The sequence below is a fragment of the Oncorhynchus nerka genome, linkage group LG28, assembly GCF_034236695.1.
Source record: "Oncorhynchus nerka isolate Pitt River linkage group LG28, Oner_Uvic_2.0, whole genome shotgun sequence".
NCBI lineage: Eukaryota > Metazoa > Chordata > Actinopteri > Salmoniformes > Salmonidae > Oncorhynchus > Oncorhynchus nerka.
In genome coordinates, this window is record NC_088423.1 from 46,912,342 (window position 1) to 46,932,989 (window position 20,648).

General features: G+C 42.8%; 1 long non-coding RNA gene across 1 annotated transcript; it reads left to right on the forward strand.

Moving 5' to 3' along the window:
* Positions 1 to 9,735: 9,735 nt before the first annotated feature.
* Positions 9,736 to 18,778, forward strand: LOC135565572 (uncharacterized). Its single transcript, XR_010461695.1, has 2 exons — positions 9,736 to 10,000; positions 18,228 to 18,778. It is a non-coding gene; the product is annotated as an uncharacterized LOC135565572 (long non-coding RNA).
* Positions 18,779 to 20,648: the final 1,870 nt, after the last annotated feature.

Genomic DNA, 20,648 nt, shown 5'->3' on the forward strand with positions numbered 1-20,648 from the left:
TCCTGAACCCACGGTCGACGGCGGCAACAGCTAGCAGCAAACAGCAATCAATGTGTATTAGCCCTGATGTCTGCAGCTACCAACTTTACCTGAACTTTATCCGATGCATTCTCCATTGAGAGTTATCCAACACGTGTGTAAGTGTGTCAATAGACCTTCCATTCGGCCAGGAGTTTTCCCCCGCTCAGGCCAGGGAAAACTCCAGGCCCTACTAAAGGTATGTCGTCCCGGACACACACACACACACACCCACCCCAATCCCTCAAACACCTACATAGCACAGGTCAGGGTGATGCTGTTATTGTTCTGCAGTAAACGCAAGGCCCTGGGTCATAGAGTATGTACCAGAGGTGTCAGGTCATAGCAGCTGTGTGTTTGTGTAGTTGCAGTTACATTGTAGTTACTCCACAATACGAACCTGAGTGAAAAGAAGGAAGCCTGTACAGAATAAAAATATTCCAAAACATGCATCCTGTTTGCAACAAGGCACTAAAGAAAAACTACACAAAAATGTGGCAAAACAATTAACTTTTTGTCCGGAATGCAAAGAGTTATGTTTGGGGAAAATCCAACCACTCTCCATATTTCCAAGCATAGTGGCGGCTGCATCATGTCAGGGGTAATCGTTAAGTACTGGGGAGTTTTTAAGGTAAAAAAGTAAACCGAATGGACCTAAGCACAAGCAAAATCCTAGAAGAAAACCTGGTTCAGTCTGCTTTCCACCAGACACTGGGAGATTAATTCCCCTTTCAGCAGGACAATCAACTATAACACAAAGCCAAATCTACACTGGAGTTGCTTACCAAGAAGACAGTGAATCTTCCTGAGTGGCGAGTTGCCGTTTTGACTACTTGAAAATCGATGGCAAGACCTGAAAATGATGTCTAGCAATGTCTATGATCAACAACACATTTTGCAATGCTTGAAGAGTTTCTAAGGGCACAATGCAGTGTGGAAACTCTTAGAGACATCTTCAGAAAGATTCCCAGCTGTAATCACTGCCAAAGGTGCATCTACAAAGTATTGACTCAGGGGTGTGAATACTAAATGAGATATTTCTGTATTGAATTTTCAATAAATTTGCCAAAATGACTAAAAACATGTTTTCAATCTGTCATTATGGGGTATTATATGTAGACAGGTGAATATTTTTGATTATTTTTAATGCATTTTTAATTCAGGCTGTAACACAACAAAATGTGGAATAACTCCAGGGGTAGGAATACTTTCTGAAGGAACTGTTTCTTGTTTGTTCTATCAAGACAGGTGCATTCAGGACCAGGGCAGCTGGAGCGCACCTGATTGGTAGGGTTAAAGACATTCCCATTAAAGTGAGATTATGTGATCCATTTTAGTCTATATAATATTGTAAGGCTAAATATTGTGGTTGTGTAACATTGCAACGTTGGCACATGGGTTCATTTTCATCCATTTCAAACTTTTGCCATTAATTTTACAAATCAACACAAACATGAAATTATGGCTGATAGTACATTTGTCGGAAGTAACAAGCATTAAAAACCAGAAACATGGATATAAGACAGATATTGTGCACTTCTCGCCAGCTGTTACTTCCCTCCCCGCCGGCAGGTACAAAAGTAACATCGCGGTAGTTCTATTCTCCGTCTATTTCATTTCAACTAATTTACCCTAGAAATTAAATGACTGTTGCTAATGATCAAGGACGTATGTGACCGACCGGCTCAAATCACTCTTATGTATCAACATTTTAAATTGTGTTTTTTATATTGGATAAAAGTAGAGACTCAGAGCTACAAAACTGTATATCATACATTGCGTTTTGAGGAACAATGGGGCAAGTAATTCTGCTTTGAAAGTTGATAAACTTGGAAACTCACTTTTGAGAAAATGGCCTTTGAATGTTTTGGTATCTACAGGAGAGCTCTCCACTGCCTAAACCCATTCAGAATTGTTCACAGCCTCTTAAGCCAACCCCAGCCATCTCTTTAATGATTCACATGTGAGGTCATGTGCTAAACAGTGAGTAGTGTAGTAAAGATTACTACACTACAAAAAGTGGAAAAAGGCGTAGCCTACAATAAGGAAAAATTCCAGTTAAACAGAATGTGTCCAGATAAATTTTAGATGACGAGCTCCCGAGTGGCGCAGCGGTCTAAGGCACTGCATTGTAGTGCAGGAGATGTCACTGCAGTCCCTGGTTCATATCCAGGCTGCATCTGGCTGTGATTGGGAGTCCCATAGGGGGGTGCACAATTTACCCAGCGTTGGCCGGGGTAGGCTGTCATTGTAAATACGAATTTGTTATTAACTGACTTTCCTAGTTAAATAAAAATGTAATTAAATAAATTATGCTTACCCAGACACACTTGCCTAAATTGATGGGTCACGTGAAAGAAATGCTATAACCCCCAGCCACATCTTGCCAAGTGGATGGGTCTCTATGGTTACTTTTGTAGTAGCAATATCCAAAATAGATTGTGTCAATATGAATATGGTATGAACAATATCAATAACAATATCAGTGATAGATGAGGTAGTTATATGCATACAATCAGGGGTAAAGTGTCTGAGCAGCAGGATTTAAAAAAATTGTAGCAGCAAATGTACATGTGTGTTAGGAGAGAGTCATTTAAATAGAGGCACTGCAGATAGTCGTGAAGATTGGTCTGTCCAAACCATGCATGAACAAGGGAATCTGTATTCGGAGAGCCTGTTTCTGTCCTACCCTTGACTTTGGTGCAGGGCATGTGATGTGTCCATAGCCTTTTCATCGCAAAACTCCCCGATCTTCTCAAAAACGAAGTTTGTCGAGGTGTGTCCAGTCCAGGTGGTGCTTGTACAGGCAGGAAGGATGTCAGATTGCGCAGCAGCTGAAACCTGGTCCTGACTGAGTCCGAACGCTCCTTGGCGACAACAACACTAGGCTCCAGAGCATTGAAACTGTAAAACAGGAAATAACAAAACATATTGAGACGACATTACAACTTTAGACAACATCAATTCACCTCCCAAGTTTAGATAAGAAGAAAAACCTCATAAAATGCTGTAAAAAAGCTATGCCAGCCATAGCTTTCCACCGGCACTGTGCCATCCTCCAGTCCAACCAGCTGTGGGATGTTGACCGTTGTCACCCTGCTGTCCTTCACAACACCAGCAATCTCAGACAAAGTGTTCACGCTGGTCTTTCTGAAGCGCTGCTTGATGAGACCAAAGTACTAGTCGGTGGCAAACTTGGTGTGGCCTGTGATCAGGAAGGTCCAGACTGTGGTCCAGCTTGTGCATGTTCTGCCAGGCACAATACCAGAGCACAAACTTGTTCTTGTTTTGGCCACTGCAGCTGGGAGGAGTTGAAAAGTAGATGGGACCTGGCTGCATAGATTCAGAAGGATAGTGCACCTGCAAACAACAACAAAAACGAAGATAAGTTCATAAAAAGAAAATGTTACGTAAAACGTCATTTTAAAAATGTATGCGTCATTATCAGGCAAGTTTCACTTACCTGCAAATGTGCAGAGCAGCAGCCCTGCATACAGAAACATAATATTGGAAACTGGAAGTTAAGATTATAACACAAAGCCCAACTACATGTACCTCTGGAAAATACTGAAATAATGTGAGATCAATAAAAGTAGGTAAATTAAATAATCAAAATGTGTTTATGGTTTACATACCAAATGTTATCGATTCCTTGTAGAGAAGCCACCCTGCTGCTTTTGTCACATGGGATGGCAGCAGCTGTTTGTGTCCTGGGTGGCTTCCTGGTAATACTTTAGCATTATCCTCTGCGTAGCTGTTGATGAAGTTCACCTCTCGCTGCAAGTCCTCACGCTTTAGGTGTAACCTGTGCTTGCTTCGGCCAGATCTCTTTTTTATGGGAGGCATTAGACCATTCTCCTTGTATGACTGGCGGAGGAGAGTCAGGCGTGTTCTACTGATGCTGAAAGACAAATTCCAGATACAAATATTTTGGCATTATTATACAACCGTCAGACACAACAGGTTAACTTGATGGGTTGTGTAATCATCTGGCGAGTCTTTTGTTCATACATGCTAGCTAAACAATGAACCATAATCCTAAACCATAGAGTACTAGCGATACAAACCAATTGTCATAGCTAGCTAAATCAACCAAATAGGTTCAATGTTAGCTAGTTAGCTAGCTAACATTGGGCTATAACTAGCAATGTCGAAATGGCATTCTGAGATAACATTACTACACACAGATCATAAACGTAATGTTAGCTAGCGAGTCAGCCATCTAACGTCTGCTAGCTAGCTAACAGTCAGCTTAAAGGAGTACTTTGTTTATACATGGAGCTAGCTAGGTAGCTAAACAAGGGACCATAATCCCAATCCATGCAGTACTAGCAATACCATTTTTTTATCGGCTCTCCTATGAAGTAGTGACCCTCGACCTACGCCTAGTTTCCTGAAACGGGTCACATATATACATGTTTTGTCATAAAATATGGTGTCTCTAGCTCTATCGATCTCTGAGTAATTAGTAAACAAACAAAAAGTGTTACTTTTGCCCTGGTTCTCACCTATAGCGTGTCAGTACAAATGTTGGGCCTTATTTTGACTCGTTTCGTTACAGGAAGAAAATACTCTTGCAGTTTTTTTAATATCTGAAGAAATATTTAGAATCGCCGCCAGGCGTCATAATCAGCCATAAAATAACGCAATATGCAGTATGTTACAACAGGTGTAAATATATGGGGAATGACAGTGTTATGACCATATTATGACAGGTTATGACAAGTTATGTCAGCTGTTAAGACACATTATGTCATAATGTGTTATGACGCTGGGTGTCAAGTAAATATTTCCTTATTTCCCACGGCAAATCTACTGTAGCAATTTACCCACCATTTTGTATGAATGGAAACTAATGTTGGTGTAGACTACTGTTATTAATTTGATTCATTTCCCATTTATGTTATCCGAGAGTGTCTGGTACGATCATTTCTTATCAAGATCGGGGGTAAAATATCCCTGGACTGTTGATATTTGTGCCAGAAGGGCATGGGCCAGAATCAAACCCACACCGATACGGTAGGCCTATATGTGAGACCTGAAGGCAGTGGCCCTAATCGCTACACCATCCCAGGCCAAAGTTTTACCAAGGTTTGACAGTTCATTCGTAACGTTAGGATACACTTGACACGTATTTGTTGTATCCTATTTTAGACCAATATCTATAAAAAACAACAGTTGTTGATGTGTATGGCTGCATTTCAAATACATTTTTGTACATTTGAATGTTGCAGCAATAGGATCTAGACCTAGCGTTTGAGCGAGAGATCAATTATTTTGATAACAGGCCCTGATCCCAATGAATCGACTTCCCCCGCACGGAGAGGAGGAGATCTGCTCATTTTCAGGGACTCACAAGGCTCATTTGAATTTCCTAAAGCAGTAGGATAATTCTCTGCAACAAAAGTGTGATCAAGTTAAGATCTGACATCTGTACATTATGTCAAATATATTCATGTGTATTTTTATGAATGTACGTCTATGTGCATGTTCATTCTTTGTATCTGATCGGAGTGTGTGTGTGTGTGCGTATCTCCCTCTCTCTGTCTTTAATCAGTGCAAGCTCTGAGTTCCACTGTGCCAAGTTCCATTCAGCTGTGCGTAGTCAAAGAATGATTTCCACCGACCGTCGTTCCACACTGCTTTTCCTGGCTGATCCTCATGGTACTGTGTCAGCTCAGGGACCTCTAATAGACACACATACACACATATTTGCGCACACCCACATGTACACACACACTATGAATTATATATGCTGTGCATCAATACCTTCTTATACGCCCCTCATCCTCCATCAGTATGATGCCATTATGACCAGCCTATATTCATTAAAGGCCTGTCAGAGTGAGGATTCTGATCACAGATCAGTCCTTGCTTATTAAAGTCCTGTCACACAGAGAGGCTACGCTGAACAGAGATCAGTGTGTCTTTATTACAATCCGTGTCACGGTGGAGGCATTCTGAGCAGCACAAAGCCTCCATTGGCCTAATCCCTCGTCAGGGGCAACGGCATTAAGTTGTCAGTCAAAGCGGAGGACAGGTTATTATACACCATAGGGTTGCTCAATAATCACCTCACCTGCCACAGATTAAAGGACCTGTTGGAGGGGGCCATGCTGATGCCTGTTGTAACTCCAGTCCTTCCAATGAGTATTACCTCCTCTAGAAAGAGTTTTGTGGTCAGAGCTTTGTCCAGTGGGATAAATAACAGGCAGATTTAACACAGGCCTGTTTTATATTTAAGTTGTACCTAGGGCACAGAAACAGAGAGACAGACAGAGAGACTGGGCAGATTAGCAGAGAGTGTGAGAGAGATATCAGGAAAGACAGAAAAAGACAAGGAGTAGGTTAGGACTGGTGAGAGGTGCCTCTGTGTCTCTTCTAGGGCTGGTCTCCCTCCAAACGCGCACGCGAACCCGCACAAACAAACCTCAACCCCCCCCCCCCCGTCCGTCCGTCCGTCGCCCCCCCCCCCACGTCGCCCTATGCTCTGCACTGTCCTCATGCGCTCCCACCGGTCTGCGTTTAATAAGGCATAATGCTGCGGCTCGGCGGGCACCGTTTCCAATAGGCAGGCTTAAAAGCTATTTTCTCCTTATTACATGCATGATTTGAACTGATCCCAGAAAAGCAAACACATGGATTCCCCCTGGACCACTCGGATTCAGGCTCAACTGCTGAACTGACAGAATGTGGTGGGAATAGAAGGTGCAGGGTGGCGGGTCGACAGAAAGGAGGGGTTTGGGGGGGGGGGGGCTCTCACACCTTCGTTCAGCATGGCCTAGCTATACAACTCCCCTCTTGTTGGAGGAGGGGGAGGAGGAGGGCTATACAACGTCCTGGACCTCTGAAACCTCACCTACTATCGATACAGAGACACACCCTTGATATACGCACGCACGTATTCTGTCCATCCAATATCAGAACGAGCAATGTCAGAGTCCAGAATATATATCGATATATGTACACAGATATAATGTAAACTTCCGAGTCAGAGGTTTACATTCACTTAGGTTGGAATCATTCAAACTCATTTTTCAACCACTCCACAAAATTCTTATTAACAAACAATAGTTTTGGCAGGTCGGTTAGGACATCTACTTTGTGCATGACACAAGTAATATTTCCAACAATTGTTTACAGACAGATTATTTTCACTTATAATTCACTGTATTGCAATTCCAGTGGGTCAGAAGTTTACAAACACTAAATTGACTGCATCTTTAAACAGCTTGGAAAATTGCTGAAAATTATGTCATGGCTTTAGAAGACTCAAATGATGTCAATTAGCCTAATTGGAGGTGTACCTGTGGATGTATTTCAAGGCCTACCTTCAAACTCAGTGCCTCTTTGATTGACATCATGGGAAAATCAAAAGAAATCAGCCAAGACTTCAGAAAAAAAAATGTAGACCTTCACAAGTCTGGTTTATTTTTGGGAGCAATTTCCAAACGCCTGAAGGTAACACGTTCATCTGTACAAACAATAGTAAAGTATAGTATAAGTATAAACACCGTGGGACCACGCAGCCGTCATACCGCTCAGGAAGGAGACGCGTTCGGTCTCCTAGAGATGAACGTACTTTGGTGCGAAAAGTGCAAATCAATCCCAGAACAACAGAACAACAGTACAAAAGTATCTATATCTACAGTAAAACGAGTCCTATATCGACATAACCTGAAAGGCCGCTCAGCAAGGAAGAAGCCACTGCTCCAAAACCGCCATAAAAAAGTCAGACTACAGTTTGCAACTGCACATGGGGACAGCGATTGTACTTTCTGGAGAAATGTCCTCTGGTCTGATGAAACAAAAATAGAACTGTTTGGCCATAATGACCATCGTTATGTTTGGAGGAAAAAGGGGGATGCTTGCAAGCCGAAGAACACCATCCCAACCGTTAAGCACAGGGGTGGCTAAGTGTTTGGCTAAGGTGTATGTAATCTTCCGACTTCAACTGTATATATATATATATATATATATATATATATAATATATATATATATAGATGTTTGTCTTTCTGTGTTTGTCTTGGATCAACAGCAACTGAGTCCTCAGCCAAACCTCTGCCTCGAAATGGAGAGCAGCACTCCAAACACAGTGGGGTTTATTAAAGTATAATTAAAGTGATTAACAGAAAGTTTCGAGAGGGAGGTCCTTTCTGGTTTCAAGATGAAATAAAGAGTGAAATATAAAGTAAATAGACGTTTTGTTCTTTGATTCTTTTGGTCTTGGCCACAGCAAGCGGGATTAGATCATCAGCAGATGTCATAGCCTTCTGTCATCTGCCAAGGAAAATAAGAGAGGGAGAGGAGATGAGAGAGAGAGAGAGAGAGAGAGAGGGGAAGGAATTAGAGACAGAGAGGGAGAGAGAGGAGTTAGAGGCAGGGAGAGAGGGAGAGAGGAGGGAGAGGCTAAAGGAATAAGGGTCAGAGAGAAAGTAAGAAAGTACATGTGAGAGAAAGAGAGCCAGAGAAAGTGAAAGAGAAAAGTAAAGGATGAAGTATGTCGAGACAAAGAAGGAAATTAGTTTGAAAAAGAAGGAGAAGATACAAGCTATGGGTTGAGTTGGAGAGGGGAAAAGATAACTGAGAATTCCAGCAAACTGGAGACATGGTTTGATATCTGGATAGCTTCTAGGTGGAGAAATGTTGTTGAGCATTGGGTTGGTGAGACTGAGCTGAATATGAAAGAAGAAGTGCACCACACACCACACACACACACACACACACCACTAGACCAAGTCAAACTGCTGCAATAAAAGAGGCTGACTGGTTGCTGAGTTAGGAGAATGATGGACTCAAACTAGGGCGGTCGCTTAGTCACTGGGTGTGCCCCTGACAGTTGAACTGGGGAAATAACCAACACACCAGCCTCTGGTGCTGGTACATACATCTAATAGGGAGGAACCATCATCAACCCTGTATAAAGACTGGACCTAAACTCTGAGCTATAGAGCAGCACAGGCTGCTGGTCAGTTTGTTTGAATCATGAACAAAGACACAGGACATGAGTAGAACATTATCTGTAGTGTGGAGAGATTTACTTTGACATTTTTTTACCGATTGCTTACACACTGAAAGTGAATGCTTAGACAAAAGCATCAAAACCTTAACTTTTGCAACCATGCCTTAAACAAAGGCACCAAAAGTACAAACACATGTTCTGCTTTGCACTTGCAAAACACTACCCACTGTTTCTTACGTTAGACACTTCGTTCAAGAATGAAATCTCTTGCAATCATTGGGAAAACACATTCAAAATGCAAAACATACCTGAAATGTGCAACAACCACACACACACATGTAAATGAACACCAATTAGTCTGAGCCTCACCACTACAAATAGACCTCAGGTAAGATCACCTCTTTTGTGAGAACTTTGCAAACATGGAGGCAGTGAGAGCGAGAGGAAGAGGTAGAGGAAGCTGACGAGAGAGGAGGAGGACAAGGACAAGAACAAAGAAGGGGACTAGGCAATAGACGGAGACATATTTCATATTTGTTGCACATCATTCTGCATCACAGTACAACACAATGTAGTCCTACAATATTAGGTCTATGCTCCTCAGTGAACCAAACAAATAGGTACAGCGCTGTGAAGTACATGTAATACAGGTGATGTTACTGTGTACAGTATGACAGTACAGGATGTAAAAAAAAAAAAAACGAACCAATGACATAATATTCTTGCATTTTCTACATAACTGCCAGACGACCTCTTGAGAGTGGAAGGAAATGTCTGTTCACCATGAACAGGAACTGGCCATTGTCACTCTAGTGTTGGCAAACAACACCATCCGCCTACATCAACTACGAGAGCAAACCATCGCAGACCACACAACATCCGTATTATCAACCGTGTCAGTATGTCGACACTCTGCCACATCTTGCGTCAACACCAGCGTACGATGAAGCAGCTGTCCAGGGTTCTATTTGAGAGGAACAGTGTTGGAGTCAAAGACCTTCGCTGTGACTGTGTGCAAGTAAGTGTCACTGTGCTATACTGTAATAGAGTAATGGCAGCACATTGTGTCCTATTGGCACTGCATAGATACATTTAGACAAAGCACTATGTGACCTAGGTTGTCTGTGGGGGCTCCTGCCTTGCCTGAAGCTTGTAGTTTTGACTGAATGTTTCTGACCCCACCCAACCCGACCCAACCCCCATCCTTGTGTGAAAATGTAGGCATTGTAGTCCTGTGTTTTGAGTTACACCATATTCACGGTACAGTGTCTGCATTTTCTGTTACAGAGAGTCCTGGACGTTGATGCATTTGCACAGCCTCATTAGTTATTTTTCATTGATGAAGCTGGATTCAATCTAGCTAAAACCAGGCGTCGGGGTCAAAATGTTAAAGGACAAAGAGCCGTTGTGAATGTCCTTGGGCAGCGCAGGGGGGAATATCACCTTGTGTGCCGCCATTAGTCTGCAAGAAGTTCTCCATCACCATGCCACCCTCGGTCCCTACAATACTGCACACATAATCCTATTTCTGGATGCTCTACATAATGCAGTTGTGCAGGACGGACCAGAGCAGCCCAGGTTTGTTGTCATCTGGGATAATGTTAGTTTCCACCGGGCTGCTCTGGTCAGGGACTGGTTCACCAACCACAAACCACAGTTGTATATTTGCCCCCTTACTCCCCATTTCTCACTCTGATTGAGGAGTTATTTTCGGCTTGGCGTTGGAAAGTGTATGACCGCCAACCACATGACCGCCTGCCTCTTCTGCAAGCAATGGAAGAGGCATACGGAGACATTGAGGTGGGGTCAGCCCAGGGTCGGATACGGCAAGGCGTTATTTTCCCCGTTGCCTAGCCAGGGATGACATTGAGGTGGGGTCAGCCCAGGGTCGGATACGGCAAGGCGTTATTTTCCCCGTTGCCTAGCCAGGGATGACATTGAGGTGGGGTCAGCCCAGGGTCGGATACGGCAAGGCGTTATTTTCCCCGTTGCCTAGCCAGGGATGACATTGAGGTGGGGTCAGCCCAGGGTCGGATACGGCAAGGCGTTATTTTCCCCGTTGCCTAGCCAGGGATGACATTGAGGTGGGGTCAGCCCAGGGTCGGATACGGCAAGGCGTTATTTTCCCCGTTGCCTAGCCAGGGATGACATTGAGGTGGGGTCAGTCCAGGGTCGGATACGGCAAGGCGTTATTTTCCCGTTGCCTAGCCAGGGATGACATTGAGGTGGGGTCAGCCCAGGGTCGGATACGGCAAGGCGTTATTTTCCCCGTTGCCTAGCCAGGGATGACATTGAGGTGGGGTCAGCCCAGGGTCGGATACGGCAAGGCGTTATTTTCCCCGTTGCCTAGCCAGGGATGACATTGAGGTGGGGTCAGCCCAGGGTCGGATACGGCAAGGCGTTATTTTCCCCGTTGCCTAGCCAGGGATGACATTGAGGTGGGGTCAGTCCAGGGTCGGATACGGCAAGGCGTTATTTTCCCCGTTGCCTAGCCAGGGATGACATTGAGGTGGGGTCAGCCCAGGGTCGGATACGGCAAGGCGTTATTTTGCCCGTTGCCTAGCCAGGGATGACATTGAGGTGGGGTCAGTCCAGGGTCGGATACGGCAAGGCGTTAGTTTCCCCGTTGCCTAGCCAGGGATGACATTGAGGTGGGGTCAGTCCAGGGTCGGATACGGCAAGGCGTTATTTTCCCCGTTGCCTAGCCAGGGATGACATTGAGGTGGGGTCAGTCCAGGGTCGGATACGGCAAGGCGTTAGTTTCCCCGTTGCCTAGCCAGGGATGACATTGAGGTGGGGTCAGCCCAGGGTCGGATACGGCAAGGCGTTATTTTGCCCGTTGCCTAGCCAGGGATGACATTGAGGTGGGGTCAGTCCAGGGTCGGATACGGCAAGGCGTTATTTTCCCCGTTGCCTAGTCAGGGATGACATTGCTTGTGATGTGGCCAGACCCTAACAGAAGGCGGGACCATCCACCCCATCCCTTCCAATATGATTTTTTGTTTACCATTGCACTGTAACGTTACTGCAATTATTTTTGCTCCCGTGAGTTTACAGTAACATATTGTGTTGATCACTGTACTATAATTCTACTTTTCTTTGTGTTTTTTTGTTGTTGTAAAAACCTGCAATGGCAAAAAATAAGCTGTATATTTTTTTTTTCTGAAGCCTTTCTATTTTTTGTGTTCATTGGAATGTGAGTTGATGTACTGTACTGGAACAATCTTTCACAGAAGCCTGGATGAGACAATTAAAAAACTATATGAAGTACTAAAGACAGCAGTGTGTCTGCAAATGAGAAGCAGGGGCTGGCGTTTTCCTGATGAAAACATGACATCAGAGTCATGTGTGTCACACATGTGCACGGGCTCTGGACTCACACTTCATAAATGAAACGGATGCACAGGACTGCCGACTGTGGAGGAGGCCAGGAGGCTTAGAGGCTGGGGAGGCAGGGAGCCTGGGAGCCATGGACTGAGGCTGTGAGCGGTTGGAAGCGGCACAGATATCGTTTCATGTCCTACAGTGGCTCCTCACTTTCTGTACCGATTTTTTAAAAAGTGTCCTCACATCCCGAATAGAGACCAGCGTCTCCATAATTTTGCCAGTGTTTCATTCAAATCAAACCATTCACGGCAGGTATGAAAGGTGCAGCAAGGCGCTTATGTGCTAGCTACCTCCACAATGAATTGCATTAGTGAATAATTAGTCAAGCACACACCATGGACGTAGCTGAGGGTGTTATTGTGTAGCTGTAGGTACAGTTCTTTGGACAACTGTAAAATTGTATATAGTAGGACTCTGTTTGAAGGTCTGCAAGTCACAGGGCTGGCGTGTGTTGAGACAAATGTTTGTGCGTGGCTCAGGCAACTTGTATGCGTGTCAGTGGAGGTGTGTGTGTGTGTGTTTGTGTGTCAGGGACTGCTCTGGTCCCAGTGAGAGGCCAAGCCATAGCATTAGGGGAGCACAGTAAGTCTGGGAGGGATGAAGGCTGTGGGCTGTGGGGTGAACATTGGTTCCTCTGGAATCTTAATTATTCCCCAACAACACAAATAGGACATAAATCCTCGCCCAGTCCCAGTGCACAAGACAGTATGGAATTCTGCTCTTTCATGTGGCTGCGCTGGATAATCACCCTCTCTTTCTTTCCCTCCCTCAGACTTTCCCACTTTGCAGGATGCTTTCTTTCTCTGCCTCTCTTTCTCTCTCTCCCTCTCTTTCTCTCTCTCCCTCTCTTTCTCTCTCTCCCTCTCTTTCTCTCTCTCTCCCTCTCATCTTTCTCTCTCCTTCTCTTTTCCTCCCTCTCTTTAACTCTAGCTTTCCTTGCCTTACTCTCTGTGTCTCTCACTCTCTGTCTCTCTCTTGCTCTGCCTTTCTCTTTATCAGATTCAACGTTATTAGCTTTAATGACAACGCCACTGTTGCTAAAGCAAAACGGGATAATGACAGTAAAAATAAATAATGCTAATGGTGATTAGAGAAAGGGGAATATATCAAATGTAGTACCAGTCAAATGTTTGGACACACCTACTCATTCAAGGATTTTTCTTTATTTGTACTATTTTCTACATTGTAGAATAATAGTGAAGACATCAAAACTATGAAACAACACACATGGAATCATGTAGTAACCAAACAAGTGTTAAACAAATCAAAATATATGTTATATTTGAGATTCTTCAAAGTAGCCACCCTTAGCCTTGATGACAACTTTGCACACGCTTGGCATTCTCTCAACCACCTTCAGGAGGTAGTCACCTGGAATGCATTTCGATTAACAGGTGTGCCTTGTTAAAAAGTTAATTGTGGAATTTCTTTCCTTCTTAATGCGTTTGGGCCAATAAGTTGTGTTGTGACAAGGTAGGGGTGGTATACAGAAGACCAAATAGGTCAGTCAGTCTGGAACATTTCAAGAACTTTGAAAGTTTCTTCAAGTGCAGTCGCAAAAACCATAAAGCACTATGATGAAACTAGCTCTCATGAGGACCGACACAGGAAAGGAAGTTCCAGAGTTACCTCTGATGCAGAGGATAAGTTCATTAGAGTTAACTCAGATTGAAGCCCAAATAAATGCTTCACATAGTTCAAGTAATAGACACATCTCAACATCAACTGTTCAGAGGAGACAGCATGAATCAGGCCTTCGTGGTTGAATTGCTGCAAAGAAACCACTACTAAAGGACACCAATAATAAGAAAAGACTTGCTTGGACCAAGAATCACGAGCAATGGACTTTAGACCAGTGGAAGTATGGAAATTTATATGGAATGTGTTCAATTTTAAGATTTTTGTTTCCAACCGCAATCTCTTTGAGAGACGCAGAGTCGGTAAATGGATGATCTCTGCGTAAGTGGTTCCCACCATGAAGCATGGAGGAGGAGGTGTGATGTGTGGGGGTGCTTTGCTGGTGACACTGTCTGTGATTTATTTAGAATTCTTAACAATTAACCAGTGTGGCTACCACAGCATTCTGCAGAGATATGCCATCCCATCTGGTTTGCGCTTAGTGTTGCTATCATTTGTTTTTTAACAGGACAACGATCCAACACACCTCTAGGCTGTGTAAAGGCTATTTGACCAAGACGGAGAGTGATGGAGTGCTGCATCAGATGACCTGGCCTCCACAATCACCCAACCTCAACCCAATTGAGATGGTTTGGATGAGTTGGACCAGAGAGTGAAGGAAAAGCAGCCAACAAGTGCTCAGCATATGTGGGAACTCCTTCAAGACGGTTGGAAAAGCATTCCAAGTGAAACTGGTTGAGAGAATGCCAAAAGTGTGCAAAGCTGCCATCAAGGCAAATTGTGGCAACATTACGTTACAGCCTTATTCTACACACAATACCCCATGATGACAAAACACAAATAAAAAACAGAAATACCTTTTTTTAGTAAGTATTTAGACCCTTTATTATGAAACTCGAAATGGAGCTCAGGTTGCATCCTGTTTCCATTGATCTTCCCTGAGATCTTTCTACAACTTGATTGGAGTCCACCTGTGGTAAATTCAATTGATTGGACATGATTTGGAAAGGGACACACCTATCTATATAAGGTCCCAAAGTTGTCAGAGCAAAAACCAATCCATGAGGTCGAAGGAATTGTCCTTAGAGCTCCGAGACAGTATTGTGTTGAGGCACAGATCTGGGTAAGGGTAGAAAGAAATACTGCAATATTGAAGGTCCCCAAGAACACAGTGGCCTCTATCATTCTTTTATGGAAGAAGTTTGAAACCACCAAGACTCTTCCTAGAACTGGCCACCCGGCCAAACTGAGCAATCGGGGGAGAAATGCCTTGGTCAGGAAGGTGACCAAGATCCCTATGGTCACTCTGACAGAGCTGCAGAGTTCCTCTGTGGAGAGCATTTCAGAAGGACAACCATCTCTGCAGCACTTCACCAATCAGACTTTTATGGTATAGGGGCCAGATGGAAGCCACACCTCAGTAAAAGCACATGACAGCGCGTTTGGAGTTTTCTAAATGGCACCTAAAGACTCACAGACCATGAAAAACAAGATTCTCTACCGTCATGCCTGGAGGAAAACTGGCAACATCCCTACGGTGAAGCATGGTGGTGCTGTGGGGATGTTTTTCAGCGGCAGGGATTGGGAGACTAGTCAGGATCGAGGCAAAGATTAACGGAGCAAAGTACAGAGAGATCCTTGATGAAAACTTGTTCCAGAGTGCTCAGAACCTCAGACTGGGGTGACGGTTTACCTTCCCACAGGACAACGACCCTAAGCACACAGCGAAGACAATGCAGGAGTGGCTTCTGGACAAGTCTCTGAATATCCTTGAGTGGCCCAGCCAGACCGCGGACTTGAACCCGAACATCTTCAGAGAGACCTGAAAAAAGCTATGCAGCAATGCTCCCCATCCAACCTGACAGAGCTTGAGAGAATCAGCAGAGAAAAATGGGAGAAACTCCCCAAATACAGGTGTGCCAAGCTTGTAGCGCTATACCCAAGAAGACTCAAGGCTGTAATCGCTGCCAAAGGTGTTCAACAAAGTACTGAGCAAAGGGTCTGAGTACTTATGTTAATGTGATATTTCATATTTAATGTGTTTATAAATTAGTAATAAAAAAAAAACTGTTTTTGTTTCGTCTTTATGGGGTTTTGTGTGTAGATTGATTAATACTTTCCGAAGGCATCACATTACCAAAAGTATGTGCTCTCCGAACATCTCATTCCAAAATCATGTTGGTCCCCCCTTTGCTGCCATAACAGCCTCCACTCTTTTGGGAAGGCTTTCCACTAGATGTTGGAACATTGCTGCCATAACAGCCTCCACTCTTCTGGGAAGGCTTTCCACTAGATGTTGGAACATTGCTGCCATAACAGCCTCCACTCTTCTGGGAAGGCTTTCCACTAGATGTTGGAACATTGCTGCAGGGACTTGCTTCCATTCAGCCACAAGAGCATTAGTGACGTTGGGAACTGATGTTGGCGATTAGGCCTGGCTTGCCGTCGGCGATCCAATTAATCCCAAAAGTGTTTGATGGGTTTGAGGTCATGTGTAGGACAGTCAAATTTTTCCTCACTGATATCAACAAACCATTTCTATATGGACCTCACATTGTGCACGGGGGCAATATAACGCTGTAACAAGAAAGGGGCTTCCCCAAACTGTTGCCAAAAACTTGAAAGCACAGAATCTTCTAGAACGTCATTGTAGCGTTAAGATTTCGCTTCACTGGAACTAAGGGGCCTAGCCCAAACCATGAAAACAGAGCCACACCATTATTCCTCCTCTACCAAACTTTACAGTTGGCACTATGCGTTGGGGCTGGTAGCGTTTTCCTGGCATCCGTCAAACCCAGATTCTCCTGGCAGCCGCAAAACCCAACTGTCTTGTTGGAAAGGTGCATTTTAGGAGAGTGCTACGCTGAAATTCACTGAGCTCTTCAGTAAGGCCATTCTACTGCCAATGTTTGTCTATGGAGATCGCATGGCGGTGCGCTCGATGTTATACACCTGTCAGCAACGGGTGTGACTGAAATAGCAGAATCCACTCATATGAACAGGTGTCCACATACTTTTGTATATATATATAGTTGATCCCCTGCTGATTTTGTACGTTTGCCCACTCACAAAGAAATGGTCAGTCTATCATTTTAATGGTAGGTTTATTTGATCAGTGAGAGACAGAATAACAACAAAAATCCAGAAAAACGCATGTCAAAAATGTTATAAATTGATTTGCATTTTAATGAGGGAAATAAGTATTTGACCCCCTCTTAATCAGAAAGATTTCTGGCTCCCAGGTGTCTTTTATACAGGCAACGAGCTGAGATTAGGAGCACACTCTTAAAGGGAGTGCTCCTCATCTCAGTTTGTTACCTGTATAAAAGACACCTGTCCACAGAAGCAATCAATCAGATTCCAAACTCTCCACCATGGCCAAGACCAAAGAGCTCTCAAAGGATGTCAGGGACAAGATTGTAGACCTACACAAGGCTGGAATGGGCTACAAGACCATCGCCAAGCAGCTTGGTGAGAAGGTGACAACAGTTGGTGTGATTATTCGCAAATGGAAACACAAAAGAACTGTCAATGTCCCTCGGCCATAGTCACCAAGAAAACAATTGCTAACACACTATGCTGTGAAGGACTGAAATCCTGCAGCGCCCGCAAGGTCCCCCTGCTCAAGAAAGCAGTGTTTGAGCAAGGAGGCCTACAAACCTGACTCGGTTACACCAGCTCTGTCAGGAGGAATGGGCCAACATTCACCCAAGTTATTGTGAGTAGGTTTTGGAAGGCAACCCGAAATGTTTGACCCAAGTTAAACATTTTAAAGGCAATGCTACCAAACACTAATTGAGTGCATGTAAACTTCTGACCCCCTGGGAATGTACTATTATTCTGACCTTTCACATTCTTAAAATAAAGTGGTGATCCTAATTGACCTAAAACAGGGAATTTTTACTTGGATTAAATGTCAGGAATTGTGAAAAACTGAGTTTAAATGTATTTGGCTAAGGTGTATGTAAACTTCCGACTTGAACTGTATATAGTTGTGTTTTTTTAATGATTAGAAATCAAATAAATACAAATTGTAATAGTAATGTGATCATTTAAAAAGCATTTTTTTATACAAGTTAACAAAAAAAGACAAAAGAAGATGATAGACAGTGCTTTCAGAAAGTATTCACACCCCTTGACTTTTTCCACATTTTGTTGTGCTTGTTACGGATACAGTTATCCTGTGTGTGTGTTTCTTTTTTCTCCTTCTCCCCTCACAGGTGAAAACCATCACTCCCCAATCAGTCAACAATCAATCATCAATCAGAAGACACACCTCCTCCTATTTCCTACCCTATCACAGTTCCTTCCCCATGGTTTAAAAACCCCATCATTTGTTTGCTCTAGCAATCTCTAGCTCAATCTCTCTGTAAATGCCAAGTCTGTAGGTCTCTGTGTTTCACTCTCGCTTTGTGTCTTAACCTCTCTTTTGTTTAAAGCACCTCCATAGCACTTTGTCATCACCTGTGAGTATTGTTTTTGGGTTATAGTGTTTGTTTGTTTGCTGGTGGGAAAAGGGGAAACCAAGACAAGTCGCCCATGGGCATACACTACCCGTAGGTGAACTTTGTTAAATACACTAGTTAGAACTGGGCGGACCACCCACTGTATTTTTGGTTAGTTAGTTAGTTAGCTGTTGTTAAAGTAGGCTAGTCTAGCTTAGGGGTGTTTTTGAATACTTATTGTTTCTTTCCTTGGGTCCAGCTCAGCCCCTTTTCCTGCTCCCCCCATTACCGTGTGTTTATAAATAAACCTAGAGTTTGACGGTAGATTTCTGTTGTCGTGGTTATTTCGTGCACACTTTTACTTTGTCACAATAATAATTTGCATGAGTTCTGTTACGGGTCTCATTACCATCCCCCCTATACTGTCGGGCCAAAAGGGATTCGTAACAGTGCTACAAATTAGGATTGAAATGAATTTAATTGTAATTTTTGGACAATGATAAAGACAAAATACTCTGTAATGTCACAGTGGAAGAAACATCTTTACATTTGTAAAAAATGTAAGAAAAATAAAACACTTGAATCAATACATGTTAGAAATACCTTTGGCAGCGATTACAGATGTGAGGCTTTCTCTGTAAGTCTCTAATAATTTACAGATCTGGATTGTGCAACATTCGCCGTTTCTGTACCTTGTCAGACCAGCCTGGATTATTGACCTCTGCCTGCCCTGACCCAGAGACTTCCTGCCGCTCTGTGCCTTTTGCACTCTGATCTGGATTACTGACCTCTGCCTGCAATTGACCTATCGGTTTTCCTGTCCCCTAGTAATAAACTTTTGTTACTTCGACATTGTTTGCATCTGGGTCTTCCCTGAAACATGATAGATAATCTCATACTTACTTAATGGCAAATAAACCTAGTAAATATCTCACAGCTCTCACGAAAACAAATACATGCTAAACCAGAGATCATCTTAAAAGATAATGATACAAATGTGGTAATTAGAAATAACATTGTGGTTAAGGACATTTATATAAATCTGAATTAAACAATAGCCTTTTTTAGACTCAACAACCCTGAAGCAATTATCAGCTGACAAAAAATAATCACTAAAAACAGATATCACTCAAAAATAAATATTAGATACAGTCAAAACGGTTACTGCAGGTATATTAAAAATATGAAAATCTGAAGAGTTCCCTGATTATAATAAATATAATCATAAATGTAATAAACTGTGACTATAAAATAACAAAGATTATAAGCAATAGAATTGCAAAAGTCTTACCAGACATGATACATATCAATCAAACAGTTTTTTTTTTAAACAATTGGACAGCAGATCTAATTAAATTGAACAACCTTCCCATAAAACGTACAGGTAATATAAATCTCTTCGAATGGCATGGCTCCCAAAGTTTTTGTATTTATTTTCGGTAATACCAATTACCCCATCAAAGACATTTAAAAACTATACTCTTTCATAACTTACTTTATATGAGCAAATAAAATTCATAGAATAAAAAGGAAAGTGTATATCTTCCTAAGTCTGAGGGTGGCTTTAACCTTAATTGTGTCAACTCGCTACCGGAGGCTTTTACTTGTGACACATAGTTAAATGGACTAAAGAGGACAAAATGGGTACATACTAAAGATGTGCATGCTCATCCCCATAATCTTTTCACGTGTCTATTTTCAAAGGATAAAGCAACGAACATGTAGAACTTCCTAGTTAAGAACACTATAACAATATGGAAGAAAATGGAACGTATTCTACAAGAACCAATATCACTCCTAAAAACTCAACCCTATGGAACAATCCTTGGATAGCTTTTCAGAATTCACAGATAAATTGGTCCACATGGAAAACTAAAGGCATAGAAAACACAAATGACTTGGTAACAGGAAATACGTTTATTTCCATGACAGAATTAAAAAGCAATTTTGGACTGACCAATAGTTTCAAATAATTTTAAGTTAAAGTTACATATCACAACATATTGATTTGAAATCTTTTGGACTGATGAGCAAAATAAAGTGAATCTTATTTGAGCCAGAGAAATATGTTCATATTATAGGTAAGATATACAAAACCTTGCAGGGAACATATCCAACTGTCACGTTCGTTATAAAGATCGGACCAAGGCGCAGCGTGGTATGCGTACATTCTTATTTATTTAAGGAATGAACACT